Source organism: Orcinus orca, chromosome 8 (assembly GCF_937001465.1).
Source record: "Orcinus orca chromosome 8, mOrcOrc1.1, whole genome shotgun sequence".
Lineage (NCBI taxonomy): Eukaryota > Metazoa > Chordata > Mammalia > Artiodactyla > Delphinidae > Orcinus > Orcinus orca.
The window spans coordinates 92,539,752-92,554,865 of NC_064566.1; the positions used below are offsets into that span (position 1 = coordinate 92,539,752).

The 15,114-nt window shown below is 51.5% G+C and overlaps 2 long non-coding RNA genes across 3 annotated transcripts in view; one reads left to right on the plus strand and one right to left on the minus strand.

The window, feature by feature from the left end:
- Positions 1–5,500: 5,500 nt before the first annotated feature.
- The window catches only part of LOC117202619 (uncharacterized), a 42,124-nt gene continuing 32,510 nt past the window's right edge, over positions 5,501–15,114 (plus strand). For both annotated transcript variants that reach the window (XR_007478755.1, XR_007478756.1), the window contains exon 1: positions 5,501–6,083. This is a non-coding gene — a long non-coding RNA (uncharacterized LOC117202619). The remainder of the gene's footprint in view (positions 6,084–15,114) is intronic.
- On the minus strand, positions 10,018–11,241 carry LOC125965169 (uncharacterized). The gene is made up of 2 exons (XR_007478757.1): positions 11,119–11,241; positions 10,018–10,263 (listed from the first exon to the last, which is right to left on the minus strand). It is a non-coding gene; the product is annotated as an uncharacterized LOC125965169 (long non-coding RNA).

Sequence of the window (15,114 nt, forward strand, 5' to 3'; positions counted from 1 at the left end):
CAGAGGAGGGGTGGTTGATTTCTCTGGCGGGAGAGACAGGCATGTGTATCAGGAAAGGCTTCACAGAGGAGGCAACCTTTGTGCTGTCTCTTGACAGATGAGTAGGTGATTGGCAGGCAAAGGAGACTGGGAGGGCATCCAGACAGGGGGGCTGCACAGCTGTGGGGGAGCAGCGTGGGCTGGAGGGGTGGGACGGCCCCTGAGAGGCTGCAGGCACTGCCAGTGATTGGGACATGGAGGGGGGGTTGGAGCAGGGGAGAGAGGGGAAGAAGGCATAGAGAGAGATGAGGCTTCAGGGACAGGAGGGGCCCAGATTAGTATGGGGTCCTGTTCACCATACTTCAGGGTGTTGTCAAGGAGCCAAGCCCGGAAAAGCCTCACTAAGAAGATTCCATGGAAGAGGAGTTTAAACCATGCTAGATGATTGGACAAATGATTTTCAGGTAGGACACCTCTTGAACTTAGTAATCCAAAGATGCAGGATCCCTGGCCTAAGGATGATTAACTGGGTCCCTAGCTCAGGCCACGTGAGGGGATGTTAGAGGTGCCAGTTGTGTTCAGCGGGGGGCTGGTGTTGGCATTTGATAACTAAGGAAGACCACCCATGTACTAGAAAAACCACAAGCTAAAATATGCCCAGACACGCTGGGTCAAAGTAGCTAAGAAAGCCAGTCCTAGCTTTCAACTAGGAAGGAAGCAATACTCCCACTGAATCTGAAACAGTGCCACACTGAACCACTAGGAGCAACCTGGGACTCTCTGAAACTTACCGAAGAGAAGGGAAGGGGACCTGGACTTGAGTCAGGACACCTGATTCAGATCCTGGTTCTCTCGATCATCAGCTGTGTGACTTGGGGAAAATTGCTTGACCTCTCTGAACCTCTTTCCTCATCTGTCCAAAAGGCACAACCAGACCCACGTTATTTATTTTTCATTAGAAATTCAGGAGTGATATGAATAAATCAGAGAGTGCAGGTGATTACATCTATGAGGCACTGCCATCTCTCTGAACCCCCCGCATCTGGTGCTGATATAAGCTGTGCATTGGAAATGACAAGATGGGGGTGGCCTGCAGAATAGAAGAGGAGAAGTATGAAGGGAGGTGGAGGAGTCGAGCTAGGGCTCCGGGGGCACAGACATGGGTAATATGTTCCCCAATACTTGGATGTTGGTAGCAGAAATTTACTCGGGAGCTGCTCTGGGATGTCCTGGTGATGGAGTCTGGACTGAGACCATATAAGGGGTGACTGCCTGATACTGCCTGTCTCTGTGGGCAGAAGTAGCAGGGGTCATTGAGAGTTAGTGCTGTGCCAGGCGGTCCCAGGAGCATAGCATCAGATCTGAATTCAGGAAGGAAAGCTGGAGTCTCCACAACCTCTCTGCAGGGTTCCTCATCTGTGAATCTGAAATAATACCTGCTTTGCCTGGTCGGCGTTCTTTAAACTATAGAGGTCTGAAGAAATGTTTGCTTCTTGCATTGCCCTTCCCCGTTCGGGCGGCTAAAAGATGGTGCTGTCTTCACAAAAAAACTTGCAGCTGTTCTCACTAGCTCTTGGTCCATGGAGCCCGCCCATCTGCCCAAGACACTTGCTGTTCGCCAGCCTCGGCCGCCCCGTCTGCCTGTAAAAGCTAAGAATACGTCATAAAACTGCCGTAAGGTTTTATGGGCCCTCTTTCCCTCCCAGGGACCGATCTTGGTGCTGTGAGTCATACCAGTGCCTGTATGTGGGGCTCAGCGCGTGTGGCCAGGAGGAGGAGGGCAGTGGGGTGGAGAGAGGTGGCTTCGAGGGGGTCTTTGGAGCGACAGGATTGTGCCACTTCAAAAGGGCTCCAGCTCTGGGTGACCTTGGCTGCCACCTTGGTTGGGCCATTTAGTCTGGCCCAAGAGACAGGAAGGTAAAGGAAAAGAGGGAAAAAAGATGTCGTGGTGCAACACACATGTTTGGAGTCAAACAGACCTTGGTATGTGTCTCACCTAAGCCGTTTTCTAGCTGTGTGACTAGGCAGGTTGCTTAACCTCTCTGAGCCTTAATTTATCATCTGTGAAATGGGGATACTGACAGAATTAAGCTTACAGGGTTGTTCAGATGAAATAAATGGAACAAAGTGATCAATATGTGTCTAACATTATGATTATTTTTTGCATGGTGTTTAGAAAGTAGTAAATGTCCAATGAATACTTTCTGAATGGATAAATGAATAAACAAATGCATGGAATGAACTAGTTGAAGAAGAAGAAAAAGAGGAAGAGGGGAAAGGAGGTCTACCTCAAATGTCACCACCTCCTCCTTCTCTTACTCTCTGCAGCTCCCATCTTCCTCACCCACAATTTGAGGGTTTGAGATTAGCTCATTTTCAAGGTTTCTCCCAGCTCTCATATTTGAAGACTCTTGATTCATTCCTTTACTCATTATTTACTGAGCATCTAATACGTGCTAAGTAGTGTTCTAGCTACTGTGAACGAAACACAGGAGGCCCTTGGCCTCTTGACATTTGATTTCTAGTGGTGGCAGAAGTGGGACATACACAAAATATGACGAGTGAATACATTATATAATAAGCTAGAAGTCGTGAAGTCCTATGGAGAACTGGAAAGCAGGGTGGGGATGCTGAACACGGGGAGGAGGGTATTTTGCTTTTACTTAGTGAGGTCAGGGGAGATGTCCTTCACCATGTCCCCTTGGGGCAAAGACTTAAAAGAGGTGAAGGAGTGAGTCGTGCTGATAGCTGGGAAAGTCTAGGTAAAGGGAACAGTCAGAGCAAAGGCCCTGAGGCTGGAGGTGGTCTGGCATGGCAGAACAGTAGCGAGTACCCAACCTTGTTCTCACCGAACAAGAGAGCGCAATACGAAATGCATTCCCCTTGGTTGACCAGGAGAGGACTCCAGCTGTGGTCCACCACCCCTCTTGCGGCCCCGTGTCCCCAGTCTCCCTATGTCCTGTCCTGGCCAAGGTATCCTGCCTGAGAATAGATGGGGTTGAGGAAATTTCCTTTTAAATGAAATAATTTAAATGTTACCAGCTCCTCTGCTGGGTAGAAATGAAACACCAGACCTTTGGCCGAGCGGGAAGGATTGAGAAGCGGCTGCTAATCATGCTTCTTCACCTGGAAGAGAGCGGCAGGTGAGGACGGTGGCTGCGGCTCTTCCGTGGGGCTGAGTGCAGCACCAGCTCCCGCTCAGCTCCGCCTCGTGATGGGAAGAGCACTGGACGGGGAGTCGGGATAGCTGCTTCCCACCGAGATCCAGCCGCTAACTGGGAAACCTGGCTCAAGGCATTTCACTCCCAACCTCTGTTTCCTCTTCTCTATGACTTGAGGGTGTTGAACTCTGAGATATGTGATTTCTCCAAGTCAAGCGGCCACGTGTCTGTCTTTCCCAGTAGACTCTAGCCTCCTAGCAGGGCAAGCCTGATTCATCTTTAACCCTCAGCATCTATATCACAGGGACCACGTTTCCTAACTAGATGGAGGGCTTGGTTTTAGGGGAAGGGGCCTCTCTAGAGCCTGGGGACTTTGTCAAGCAGGGCTTTATTGGGAAATAGCCCTCAAGCCCTTTGCCTGCTCTGGCCTCAGATAGCCTGCTTGACCGCCCACTGACCCCTTCGGCCGTGGGACCTTCTGCCCAGGGGTAGTTGATGGGAAGAATCGGCTTGTTTACTTTTTATTAACTTCTCTCAAGTGGGCTGTGTGTAGGGGGAGAGGATGTTGGGAGCTGGTTGGATGGGTGGACAGGCCTGGGGTCAGCCTCTTCCCCTGAGAGACCTTCTTAGGCCAATTCACCTCCACATCTTCCTCACTTCTCCTGAGTTCAAAGCCCTTCCTGGGAAGATGCCTCCCAGCCCCCAGTCCTGAGAGTCTTCAGCCTTGCTCTGGTCTCACTTGGAGGCCAGCTGCCCTAATGAAGGGAACCTATGTTCCTGCATGCACCCCCATTGCTCCTCCAGAGGGAGGTCCCGCTGGCTGCAGGCAAGGCGCCCGTAATTGGCCTGTTACTGATCTGTAGATGGTAATTCTGAATCTGCCATGGCTGCTCCGAGGGGAAACGAGTGGTGGGGATGTGGTGCCTATGGAGGAGGGGTCTTGACTGCCAAAGAGTCTCCGGGAAGTTGCAGTGGCCCTCGTGTCTGCCTGGCACTGACAGGGTTCTTGGGGCTACATCCTCTAAGCCTCCTGCTCCCCAGTTTGTGGCAGCAGAGAGGATGGGGAACTGGGGGAAAGGTCTCTCTCTTCATCCTGATTGGCTGGCAAAATGGGTGGGGGAGAACAGGAAGTGGGCTCTTCAACCAGGATCTATCCGTGCCTTTTCCCGTCAAGGAGCTGAGGCATCGTTGGTGACCCGAAAGTGACATTTCAGGCTGGCGTGTCAACTGAAGTCCCTTCCCGTGGGAAAAAAAACATAGCTCCAGATGACTGAGCCACATCCAAGCGGAGAGACTGCCCGGGCCATTGACTTAAAAAAATAATGAATGTAAAGGAGATAATAAAACCTAACTTCAGCACCTTATTTACACGGCCTCAGACCCACACAGAGAAATCCCTTAAGCCTTGGCTCATCTCTCCAAGACAGGCTCTGAGACACAGGGCAAAGATGCCGGGCCTGGAGTTTTACGTGTTCCAATGACCTCTGAGGAGTTCTTCACATCATCTGAGTCTCTGTTAGCTCGTTCGAGAATGGGGATTCCGATGGAACGGGTAGGTGAGAGAATTATGTGAGAAAGCAGATGGGAAAATGCTTTATAAACCAGCACTAACAAAATTTAGCTATTATTGTTGTGCTAATTTTTAGTAGCTCCCAATAAGCAGCATTTCAAATCAAGATTTGTAATATGAACAAAGGTTTTTGTACCTGGGTTGCAGAAGCCCACCATAACCTCTGCCCCCAAATGCAATGAGGGTTTAGAGGGTTTCAACAGCTTCCCCCAGGCCCCACCCAACACCGGCCCACACTCAGGCAGCCCACACTCAGGCAGCGAGGTCCAAAGACCTTGGGCAAGTGACCTAACCTCCATGGGTCTCACCTCTTTGGAGCCCTGTGAGCTCTGACATATAACTCCCCGGAAGATGCATTCTTGCTCTCTGCGGCCACCTCTCTCCTCTACTCCATCTCTTCCCTAATCCTGTCCTAAACCTTTCCTTCTCCTCTCTGGGGATCTACCGTGGCCTCTCTGAATCTTCCTTTTGCTACCCTCACCCACGAGCCCCCTTTCCTCATATTCTTTGGTGTTTTGGCCAGAGAGGGCTGTGTCCTTCCCCAAGAGATGTCCCTGAGAATTCTTTGAGTGGCTGGGAGGGGAAAAGGATCGCGTGTATTTTTGGTACCAGAGATAATCAGGTGATTGTGCAATTAGCAGTAATTTGATCGCTCCCGTAATTTCCTTTTAACAAGAGTCCCCTTAAAAAAATAATAATAAAATAAGAGGGTTTTCTTTTTTTCCCCCTTGTTTTGTCTGGAATGTCTGTCATCAGGAATTTGGTCCGACTCCCACGCACTCCGCGTGGCAGCTAGGGGGAGGGGAAAGATGCCGGCGGCAGAACTCCTGAGGAAGAGGATGTGCCTGGCGGGCTGCCCCTCCCGGGCTCCCCGCCGGGCTCAGGCTGTGGGACTGGACCGCGGGAGGAGGCTACTCCAGTCTCCAGAGACGGACTCCCGCTGACTGCCCCCCACCGCCACCCGGGGCCTCTGGGTCGCTGGGAAGGGGCCCTCGGGAAAGACACCAGAGCCTGGGAGGGTGCAGCCGGGCTCACAAGGGCTTGGTGAGTGGAGGGAGGCCCTCCTGTTCCACATCGCGGTCGGGGTGCAGGGGCCAGCGCTCCACGGTCCATCGGGCCCAAGCTAGGGCGCCGCATCACACTCGCCCCTCACCCCATCCCCAACCCTGCCGCGTGGGCTTTGGCACAGAGATGGCAAACACCCCCAGGGCCTTGTGCCCGGTAATTACCAAGCAAATTCCCAGCGAATTCCTCTCCCCACCCCGGGGCAGCGCCTGCTGCGTGTTCTCTGATTCAGGCCGGGAATGTGCAAACAGCGCCCGGGAACCTGCGGGGACCCGTAATTGCTCTGGAGTTGCCCGGGACTTTGCAAGGTAAGCACGCGCCGCGCTGCTCCCGGCACGGTGCGCACCGATCGCCTGGCGCCCTCCCTCCTTCCCTCGGAGGATGCGGGGACTGGAGGATGCGGGGACTGCGGGGACTGCGCCGAGCCAGGTGGGCGAGCTCTGATTCCGCGAAGCTGAGCCGCGGCCAGGCGCTAATGGGGCCGGGGTGCTGGAAGCAGGTGGGGACAGGAGGGACTTGTGGCGGGAGAGGGGCCACTTGGCCACGTCCCCGGGAAAGAGGGCCTTGGGGGACATGGGCTCCTTCTGTCCCTTCCCTCCGGCGGAGAAGCTCCTCATTGATAAGCCTTGTCATCATCCTTCAAGTGTAATTTTTTTAAATTGCAAAAATCTTACAGAGCTATTAACCTCAAAAGAGTTTAACATATGGCAGACCGAGTCTCCCTCTTACCCTAATTATAAGGCTTGCAGTAATGGGGCTGTCTTTTAAGTTACAGCTGCTGCGCTTTTGGCTTTCGCTAACATTACATCCTATTAAAGAGCTACATTAAATGCATGCAAATTGCCGGAGCCACCGCGCTCTCCCGACCAGTGAGGGGGACGGATTGCAGCCGAGGCGGCGATATCGAGGGTCAGACTCACCCTGCTGCGAACGCCATATGATCTATCAATCAAACTCCTCTCATTAATTAACTAATTCATTAAATATCTTTATATATGAAGGCCCGGCCAGGCGGAACATTGTGTTGACAGGGACGTCCCGTCAGCACTTAGCCCTGCGCGTGCGCTCCCCTCCCCTCCCACACAAATCACCCGATGACTAAGAGAGGTCAACTTCCCAGTTTCTGCAGGGACGGAAGCAGCCGCTGTGCCCGGACCCACCCCTGGGAGGCCCTCCTCGCGCCTTCGGTCCCATGACCCCCTCTCAGTGAGCCTGCCCTGCCCTCACCGTGTAGGGTTGTAATGAGCTCTATTTACGGGTCTGGTGCCTTGGCTTCCCTGGCACCTAGGGGCCTGGAACTGGACCAAATACGGCTCACTGGGGAGCCCCAGTGCCTAGTACAGGACCCAGCATGTAGCAGATGCTCTAAATGTTTACGGAAGGAAGACAAGCTGTATTGGAGTGCTTTCCTCTCTCCACAGCCCCCAGCACTAAGGGGGCCTCCTTTCTAAGCTCTCTGACCAGTCCGGAGCGGGTCATCCGCATAGCCACAATCTCAGACACTGAAGCAAACTCTGGCAAGAAGAATGAAACTATGTCGTTCTACAGACAATAAAGAGACATTTTTGAATGGATGGTGGGCTTCCTTAGTTGTTTATATACACACATACATATATATTTGCTGAGCAAACTAGTATATAATCACTCCTTTGCTATATTATCTTATTTAATGTTGACTTCAACTTTGCCAAGTGGTTATTTTTACTTCCAGGCTAAGGGAGAAGAAACAGAGGCTGGGAGAGATTAAGTAACTTATTCAAGGTCAAGTGGCAGAGCCAGAATTCAGAGTCTGACTTGCTGGATCCAAGACCAGTGCCGACTGCTCTGTCATAGGCATGCAAAAAATAACGCTTGGGAGGTCAGTGGATGTGCTGCCTTCCTCCGTTGCCTGCTGTTCCCTTTTGTTCCCACAGTTGTCTTTCTCTACTTGTTTTGTAGCAGCCGCTGTCACCACTGCCTTCTCTGCTGGGCTGATGGGTCTTTGCTCTATGTTTGGGAAGATGGAGGTCACAGGACGCCCCATGATCAAGGCTGCTGGCTCTTGACTGTGCTTAGAATGGCTTGGAGTGATTTTCCATATAGAGCACCTGGGCAGGCAAAGCCAGTTGCCTTATAGCTGTGTTATCTGGCAAAGACCTGGGCCCTGAGCAGCTGGGTACAAGGAATGGGAATGGGATGGGCACCTCCAAACCAGCTCCTGGAGGACACTCCTCTGCTGGGCTCTGGCCTCCTTTAGAGAGGGCAGTCACAGGTAAGAGCTACAGGTCAGAATAAAGAGGGTCTCTGCAGAGTTTAGCTTTGGTTCCTGCTGTGCAGCTCATGGAAGTTCCCAATCCACCCAGATGCAGTGAGCTGTACCAGCAAACTTCCGAAGCCCAGGAATTCCTGGAAAAACGCGTTCCCAATTCCTCTGTACTCCTCTCACCCGCCTCTCTCCGCCTCACTCACTCTCTTGCCCCCCTGAGACATGGGGCTAATGGACTTTGGCTGTTAGCACCCGGGATGTTGGGCACCAACCTCGCCAGGGGCCTCTAGAGCTTCCTCTGGCCCCCTTGGTTCCCAAGAATAGTTTTGGAATGGGGCGTGCTGTGCTAATGGGGGTAAATGGTAACCTCGGAATCAATTTTCCCTCCCAGAAGAAAATTCTCCCGGCTTAGACGGCACAGACTGTAATAGTGAAAATGGCTCTAGATTGGAAAAATTGGCACGTTGTAGTCCAACAAGGCAATTTTTGAATTGTTCTATACAGCTGTGTGCCTCTGGACACTATGCTGCTTGCGTCCTAAAGCTACGGGATGGAAAGCAACTTTCCAGCCAAAAACAGCTCTAATGTGTTTTTTTCTTTTCTCACCCCAGCCTGAATTTGTTGTTTTGTTTACCTGCCCAGAATCCTTGGAGCTTTGGTCTCTACCTTAGCAGCTGCCAGAGCTATTGGACGAGAGACTGCTGTGGCCTTCTGTAGAACCTCAGTCCTCAGGGCAATGGGCCTGGGAAAGAGGGTTTCACAGGCTGCAAGGAGAAGCTGGGACAACTCAGGACCGTAGGTCCCAACCAGCTTTTCCTGGTCCGTGTCAAATCTGGGCCTCTCTTGGACCCAGAAGAGGAAATGTCGGACGGTTATGCAGCGTGCTTGATTTTGATGAGCTGTGTTTCCTCTATTATAATATGCAAACCACTTTGTCTTGTTTTTATAAACATTAAAATGCAAAGCAACGCTTCTTAGAATAAAAATATATGATATATATTTCAAGTAATAGAACAACAGAATGGGAGAACTGCAAGGCAGCGTACTTAGTAAATATCCTCATTGTACAGATGGGGAAATGGAGGTGGCCCAAGGTCACATATCTGTTTGGTGGGGAAGAACTTGCTCTCACTATATAGCGCTCCAGGCTTTGCATAATGGGCCAAGTGGCCAGTGAAACCTGTCTTTCGATTTCTCTGTCCCTGGGGCCACAGCTCTCTACTTTAAGCTTACTCCCCCTTCCGTGAGTCTTGTTAATGGTGAGCCTTCTTTGGTGACTCAAGATTAGAACCACGTAATGGGTTGAAATGGAATTTGGAACAAGTGCTACACTGGGGCTTGACCTGCTAAGTGTTCTCCCTGCCCTGCTCCCCCGCAGCCCATTTCCCCCAATACATCCTGAGATCTCTACCATGCCCATGGATCCTGTCATCCCCTCACTCCTCTGGATACAGCCCAGGTTCCTTTCTAGGGCTTATCATGTGATTCATGAGATGACTTGCGCCTATTTCTCCAGCCTCACATCTCACAACCATTGACCTTCCGCCCTGCACGACCCTGTCTTCACCCCATCAAACCCAGTTATCCCGTTGCATCTTACTCTCATTCACCTTTACATACCTCCTTTGCCTTTGCACATTCAATTATACCCTCCTCCTAGAAATCTCTACCTTCCCCAACCTGTCCCCCTCCTTCCTACCCCCCTTCACCTGGCTAGATCCAACTCCTCCTTCAGTCTCAGCTAAAACACCAGATTCTCTTCACCAAGCCCCACAGTCTGGATTAGGTGCGCTTCCTGTGGGCTCCTGAGGCATCCTTTACTTCCCCTGTGCTATCTTTTACCACTCTGTATTGCAACTGTCTGTTGACCAGTTCAAATCTTCTATTAGAATGTAAGCTCCAGGAGGGCAGCGCTGTGTCATGTTCACCCCGAAGACTGTCTGGCTCGTGAGAAGTGCTGCCTGAGTAGTTGAATGACATAAAAATGCTGCTACCACTACAACAAAAAACAACCAGTATTTATTGAGTGTTTTCCTCTGCCGGAAACTATGCAAAGTGCGTTCTGTGCATCACCTAATTGATATTAGTTCTTGTATGAATTGAATGAGGTGAGAACAAGGGATTCTAATCCTGGCTCTGCCTCTGGCTGCCCGTGTGACTTTCAACAATTCCCTTGGTTTCCTCATCTTCAGAATGAAGGATAGAGAAGGGGGCAGACAGACTTCATTTCTCGGTTCTTTTTCCTAGGCAGAAAGGGAATCAAGAGTCAGTCTATGCAGGCCTGGGGAAAATCAACCCTCAGGATTCAGAGAACCAGCGGACACAGAGGGTCAACTTTCTAGTCCGGCATCAGGAGAGGCATCTGGCCGTGAGGCTGGGAAGGGCAGCGGGTTGCTCTCCCATGCTGGGGTAGAGCTTCCAAATAGAGAAGCCCGCTGCTAGCTGAGTCATTAACGCTGGTCTCCTCACCTCCGGCATTGTCTGATTTAAGTGTAATAGCTTGTTTGGTGGATTTTGCCTTCTATAGAAATCCCCCCAAGAGTGAAGTGTCGCATTCAGCTGGGAGAGCACAGGCCTTTGTGCGCTGATGGCCCGGCCTTGACTGAATGTGTTTGGAGTTGGTTATCAAAGGGGAGGATAAATTAGAGCACAGGGCTGAGAAGAGAGGAAGAGGGGGCCCTTTCATGAGCCGGGCTGAGCACTTAGGCAGCTGACTTGGAGCTGGGAAGCCCCTGAGCCTGGCCCTTTTTCCTTTTGCCAGTGGCAGAGCTGCAGGCAGGCCTGGCTGTACCCTGGCAGAGCCCAAATTCTGAGGTCCCGCCAGGCCCTGGGGGATGGGGGTGGGGGCGGGACAGGAGGAGGGCGGGGGAGTGGTGTTGATGACAGGACGGCCTCCAGGGCTTGGTGGAGGACTCCTGGGGTGTTGATGAGCCCAGCGCCCTCCCTCCTTGCACAGCCTTCCCTCTGCCCCCTTCCCGGATTTACTGAAATCATGTTCTGATGGTACTGTAGGCTCCAGGGGACCTCTTTGGTCTTGGGGATGCTGTTCAGGGGCTCCACCCCCATCTGCCTCTCTCCAGCCCCCAACACACACTTACCAGCTGGCTCTCAGGACAGTTTTATGGAGTGCACTGGTCAGCCAGAGATATTGGAGCTCCCAAAATAAGAGATCCTGGGCATTCGACCCTGTCTATGGTCTTGGCTTCGGATGTCCAGATTCCGAGGCCAAGCTGGGCACAGCTGTCAGCTGAGCCACAGGCAGGGCCGCTGAAATAGTAAATTACACCGAGTGCCCAGTGCCCAGTTTTTGCCTGCGAGAATGCTCCCCTCTGTTTTTCAGTGGATCTTCCCCCCACACCCCCGTCAGTGTCCCTGGGCCCCTCACTGACAGCTTCTTGCCCTGTGGGATCTTGATCAACAAGCTCACCCCTCGAGGAACCAGAGAACTTTTGTTTGCTGATTAGCCCTTAACCCTCAACAACGTCTTAGGTTCATATCATTTTCCAGCTGGAAGGAACCCAAGACACAAGCTGTAGACCTAAAAATAGGTCTTTTTTTTTTCAGTATGCGGGCCTCTCACTGTTGTGGCCTCTCCCGTTGCAGAGCACAGGCTCCGGACGCGCAGGCTCAGCAGCCATGGCTCACGGGCCCAGCCGCTCCACGGCATGTGGGATCTTCCCGGACCGGGGCACGAACCCGTGTCCCCTGCATCGGCAGGTGGACTCTCAACCACTGCGCCACCAGGGAAGCCCCCAAATAGGTCTATTTTTAAAACCCCTTTGGAGTTGCAGATATTTTAAAGAATTGTCTGAAAGTTATGACCCCTCACCCCAGAAACACACATATTCTGATGCATACAAAAGTTTAGCTGCCATTTCTGGGGGGGGTTACACCCTCTGAATCTATGTATACATCCCATCCTGGCTGCACATTTGAATCAGCTGGGAGCTCTGATAAAATTCTGAGGTCTAGGCCTTACACACATAGACTCTGATTGAAACAGTCCAGGGTGGGATCTGGACATCAGTATTTTTTCTAAAACACTCCAGGAGATTCTAATGCAGTCAAGATTGAGAACCATTGCCCTAGGGCCCCTTAGACTCTCCTCCCCACTCTGATTAAGAACCCCAGCTGTGGACAGTCAATGCCTGTACAGAGAGGCACGTAGGAAGGCACATGCTGGGGTTCTGGTAGGGATGGGGTAGACACAATGAACGGATATATCATTCTGCCCACTGCGTTTAAAATCTTTTCCTTCTTCCCTCACCCCTTGAGGGGTGCTTCCGTGGTGTTCATTTAAAATAATTTTAGCATACCACAGTGCGAAGGGAGCCCGGTTGCCTTGATGTGCTTCTATCATTTCAAGGAACTCAATAAAAATTTCGTTTTGGTGTTCATTCAAGGCAGCTTCCTCATAGAGGTCTTACGCTGCAAACCCGAGTTCTCTTTTCATCTGGTCACCCCGGGGAAATTGTGTATTTGAAATTCAAACAATATTTGGGCAAAAAGCAGTTCTCATTATATGCGGTGGAGAAGGCCAATGAGAGGAAAGCACGGGGAAATGATTGAGTGACATTTCTATTTGCTGGTTTGACTTTTCCGCCAGGGGCCGCCGTGCTTTGGGGCCGCCAGAGAACCTCAGCCTCCTAGTATGGACTGGAAATGCGAGACCCCTGGAAAAAAGAATTTGGAGGAGAAAAATGAGTGGGCTTGAAACGGATTTGAAGAGTCAATGTGACCTCACACTGATGTCGTTAGTGAGACGGGGAGAGAATTCTGTGTTTTGCACAAGTTCTGTCTAGGAAGGAGATTGTTCCAGTTATGGACTCTCAGGGTTGAAGGGGACTCAGAGATCGTCTGGATCTAGCTTCTTTGGTAGGTGGATCCTCTCTCTCACGTTTGAATTGGCCCTGGTCAAGCACTTAGATGGAGTCATACACTTATTCGTTCATTGATGGAGCCCCGGCAATGTCTGGTACTTGGCAAGTTGTACAGGGGAATTCAGAGACTGATGGGTCGCCCCTGCCCTTAAGTAACTTACAGTTTCCTGAGGACTTGAACAGCTAAAATGCCAGGGAGACATGGTGAATGCTGTGAGGGCAGGAAGCTGGGGGGTGGGGCCGGGTGGGGATGTTAACCTTGACTGAGGACCCATTAGGAGCCCTGTAGTCATTTCCCCAAATCACATCTCTTAATCATTACAGCAACTCTGGAAAATAAGTACTGTTATCATCACCCCCTTTTTATAGACAAGGAAACTGATTTTCAGAGAGGCAAATTTGCTTTCTCAAGGCGCCAGAGCCATGAATAAGTATTTTAGAATAGGTATTTAAGAATAAGTATTTTAACCCAGTATGTCCCAGGCCAATTCTCTTGCCACTGTAACAATCTACTTTCCTAAGAAGAGTTCAGAAAGGGCAAAGACTGACTTGGCTGGGCTAGGGGATGAGAAGGGAGGGATTTGGGCAGGCAGAAATGGGGCGATAGAAAGTACACCGAGAGCAAAGTTTCCCAGGCTCAATAGCTCTGGGGGAAGAAAACGTAGCAGCTCAGGCTGGAAAGCCGGGGTTGAGAATGAGACTGGGAAGCTAGGTTAGGACAGGGTTTTGAAGGCGTGGAAGCTACTGAGGTGGATTTGGGGTGGGATAGAGAGTGAGAAAACCCTAAACATTTTTGAAGAAAGAGGGAGTCTGAATGTAAGCATTGCTACTCATAGGAGAAAGAGTGGAGATCTTGATTCCTGGCCCTGTTGCTGCCTCGCTATGCAACTTGGGCAGATTATTTAATCTCTCTGTGCCTCAGTTCTTTCATCTGTAAAATGGGAATGATAAACAGTACTTACCCCATGGAGCCGTTGTAAGGATCAAATGAGTAATGTCTGTGGAGTGCTTAGAATAATGCCTGACACACAGTAAGGTCTTCGTAAATGTTGGATATAGCTTTTACCCTTCAGGAATTTAATTCTGATAATGGTATATATAGCAGGGGGTGACGTGGGGAGAGATAGAAGTCCCAGATGTTAGCTAGGAGGCAGTTGTAACAGTCTGGGCAAGAGGGTCTAAAGGCTTCACCTTGACTGGTACCCATGGAATGTAGTGAAACACCAGGAGGGGGAATCAGTGTTACTCTGCTTCTGATTGGCTGTGGAGGTGCACTCAGGAGCCCCCTGAGGTAACTCGCAGCTGGGAGAATGGCAGTGTCAGTCCTAGACCTCGGCACTGGGAGAAGCTGCAGGTGAGTAGGGGAAGACGAGAAGGTTGGTTTAAACCCATGTGAAACTAGAGTGAGAAGCAACCCCAGAGCCAAAAGAGGAGCTGGGGTCGGGGGTTCGGTCTAGCCCTGCCCCTGGCTTGTTACTACATGGCTGCTCTGCTTCTTTGTCCCCCCACCTGGGTCCTGGGAAGCTCTGTCCTCACGCTACCTTTGATTCCTGTGCTCCCGTCTCCTCTGAGCCCTTCCTGAGTCCCCCACATGCCCTCTGCAGCTGCTTCCCCAAATGGTCAGGGCACAGGGACCCTGGGTCCCTGTCAAAGCAGATCACATCTCCTGCTGTTGCTTTGGGAAGCCTGGGTGTGAGGGATGGGTGAGCAGAAGGCCCAGGCTGTGCGGATCAGGAGGGGGAGGGAAGGATTTGGGGGATGGTGGTAAGTAGCAGCAGGAAATAAGTATTCTGCCCTAGGAGGAGAAAATTGGTGAGTGACCAGCTTTGGGGGCTTTCAAGGGCTTCCTGCTGCTACAAGAATCCCTTGATGGGGACCCAGTGCCCTTCTGAATTCCCCACGCCTGTCTGATAGTGTGCACGTGGCATTGGGAGGGTGTGGGTACCAGCTCACCAGCTGGAAGGGATGCTGAGGGAGGCTGGAGGGCCTCTGGTGAGTACGGGGGCTCAGCCTGGACCCCCCATCCCCAGTCCTGCATCCTCCATTCAATCCCATCATGCCTGTGGGCATCAGGGATTCAGAAAAGGAGGCTTGCAACGGAAGGGGGAGTCTTATAATGAAATTACCAGGCTGCTGTCAACCAGGCGCCCTGCCCCACAGAACAGACGCCAGACAGGTTGCAGTGTGTCAGGCCCGGGCCTGCCTGGGCCTGAC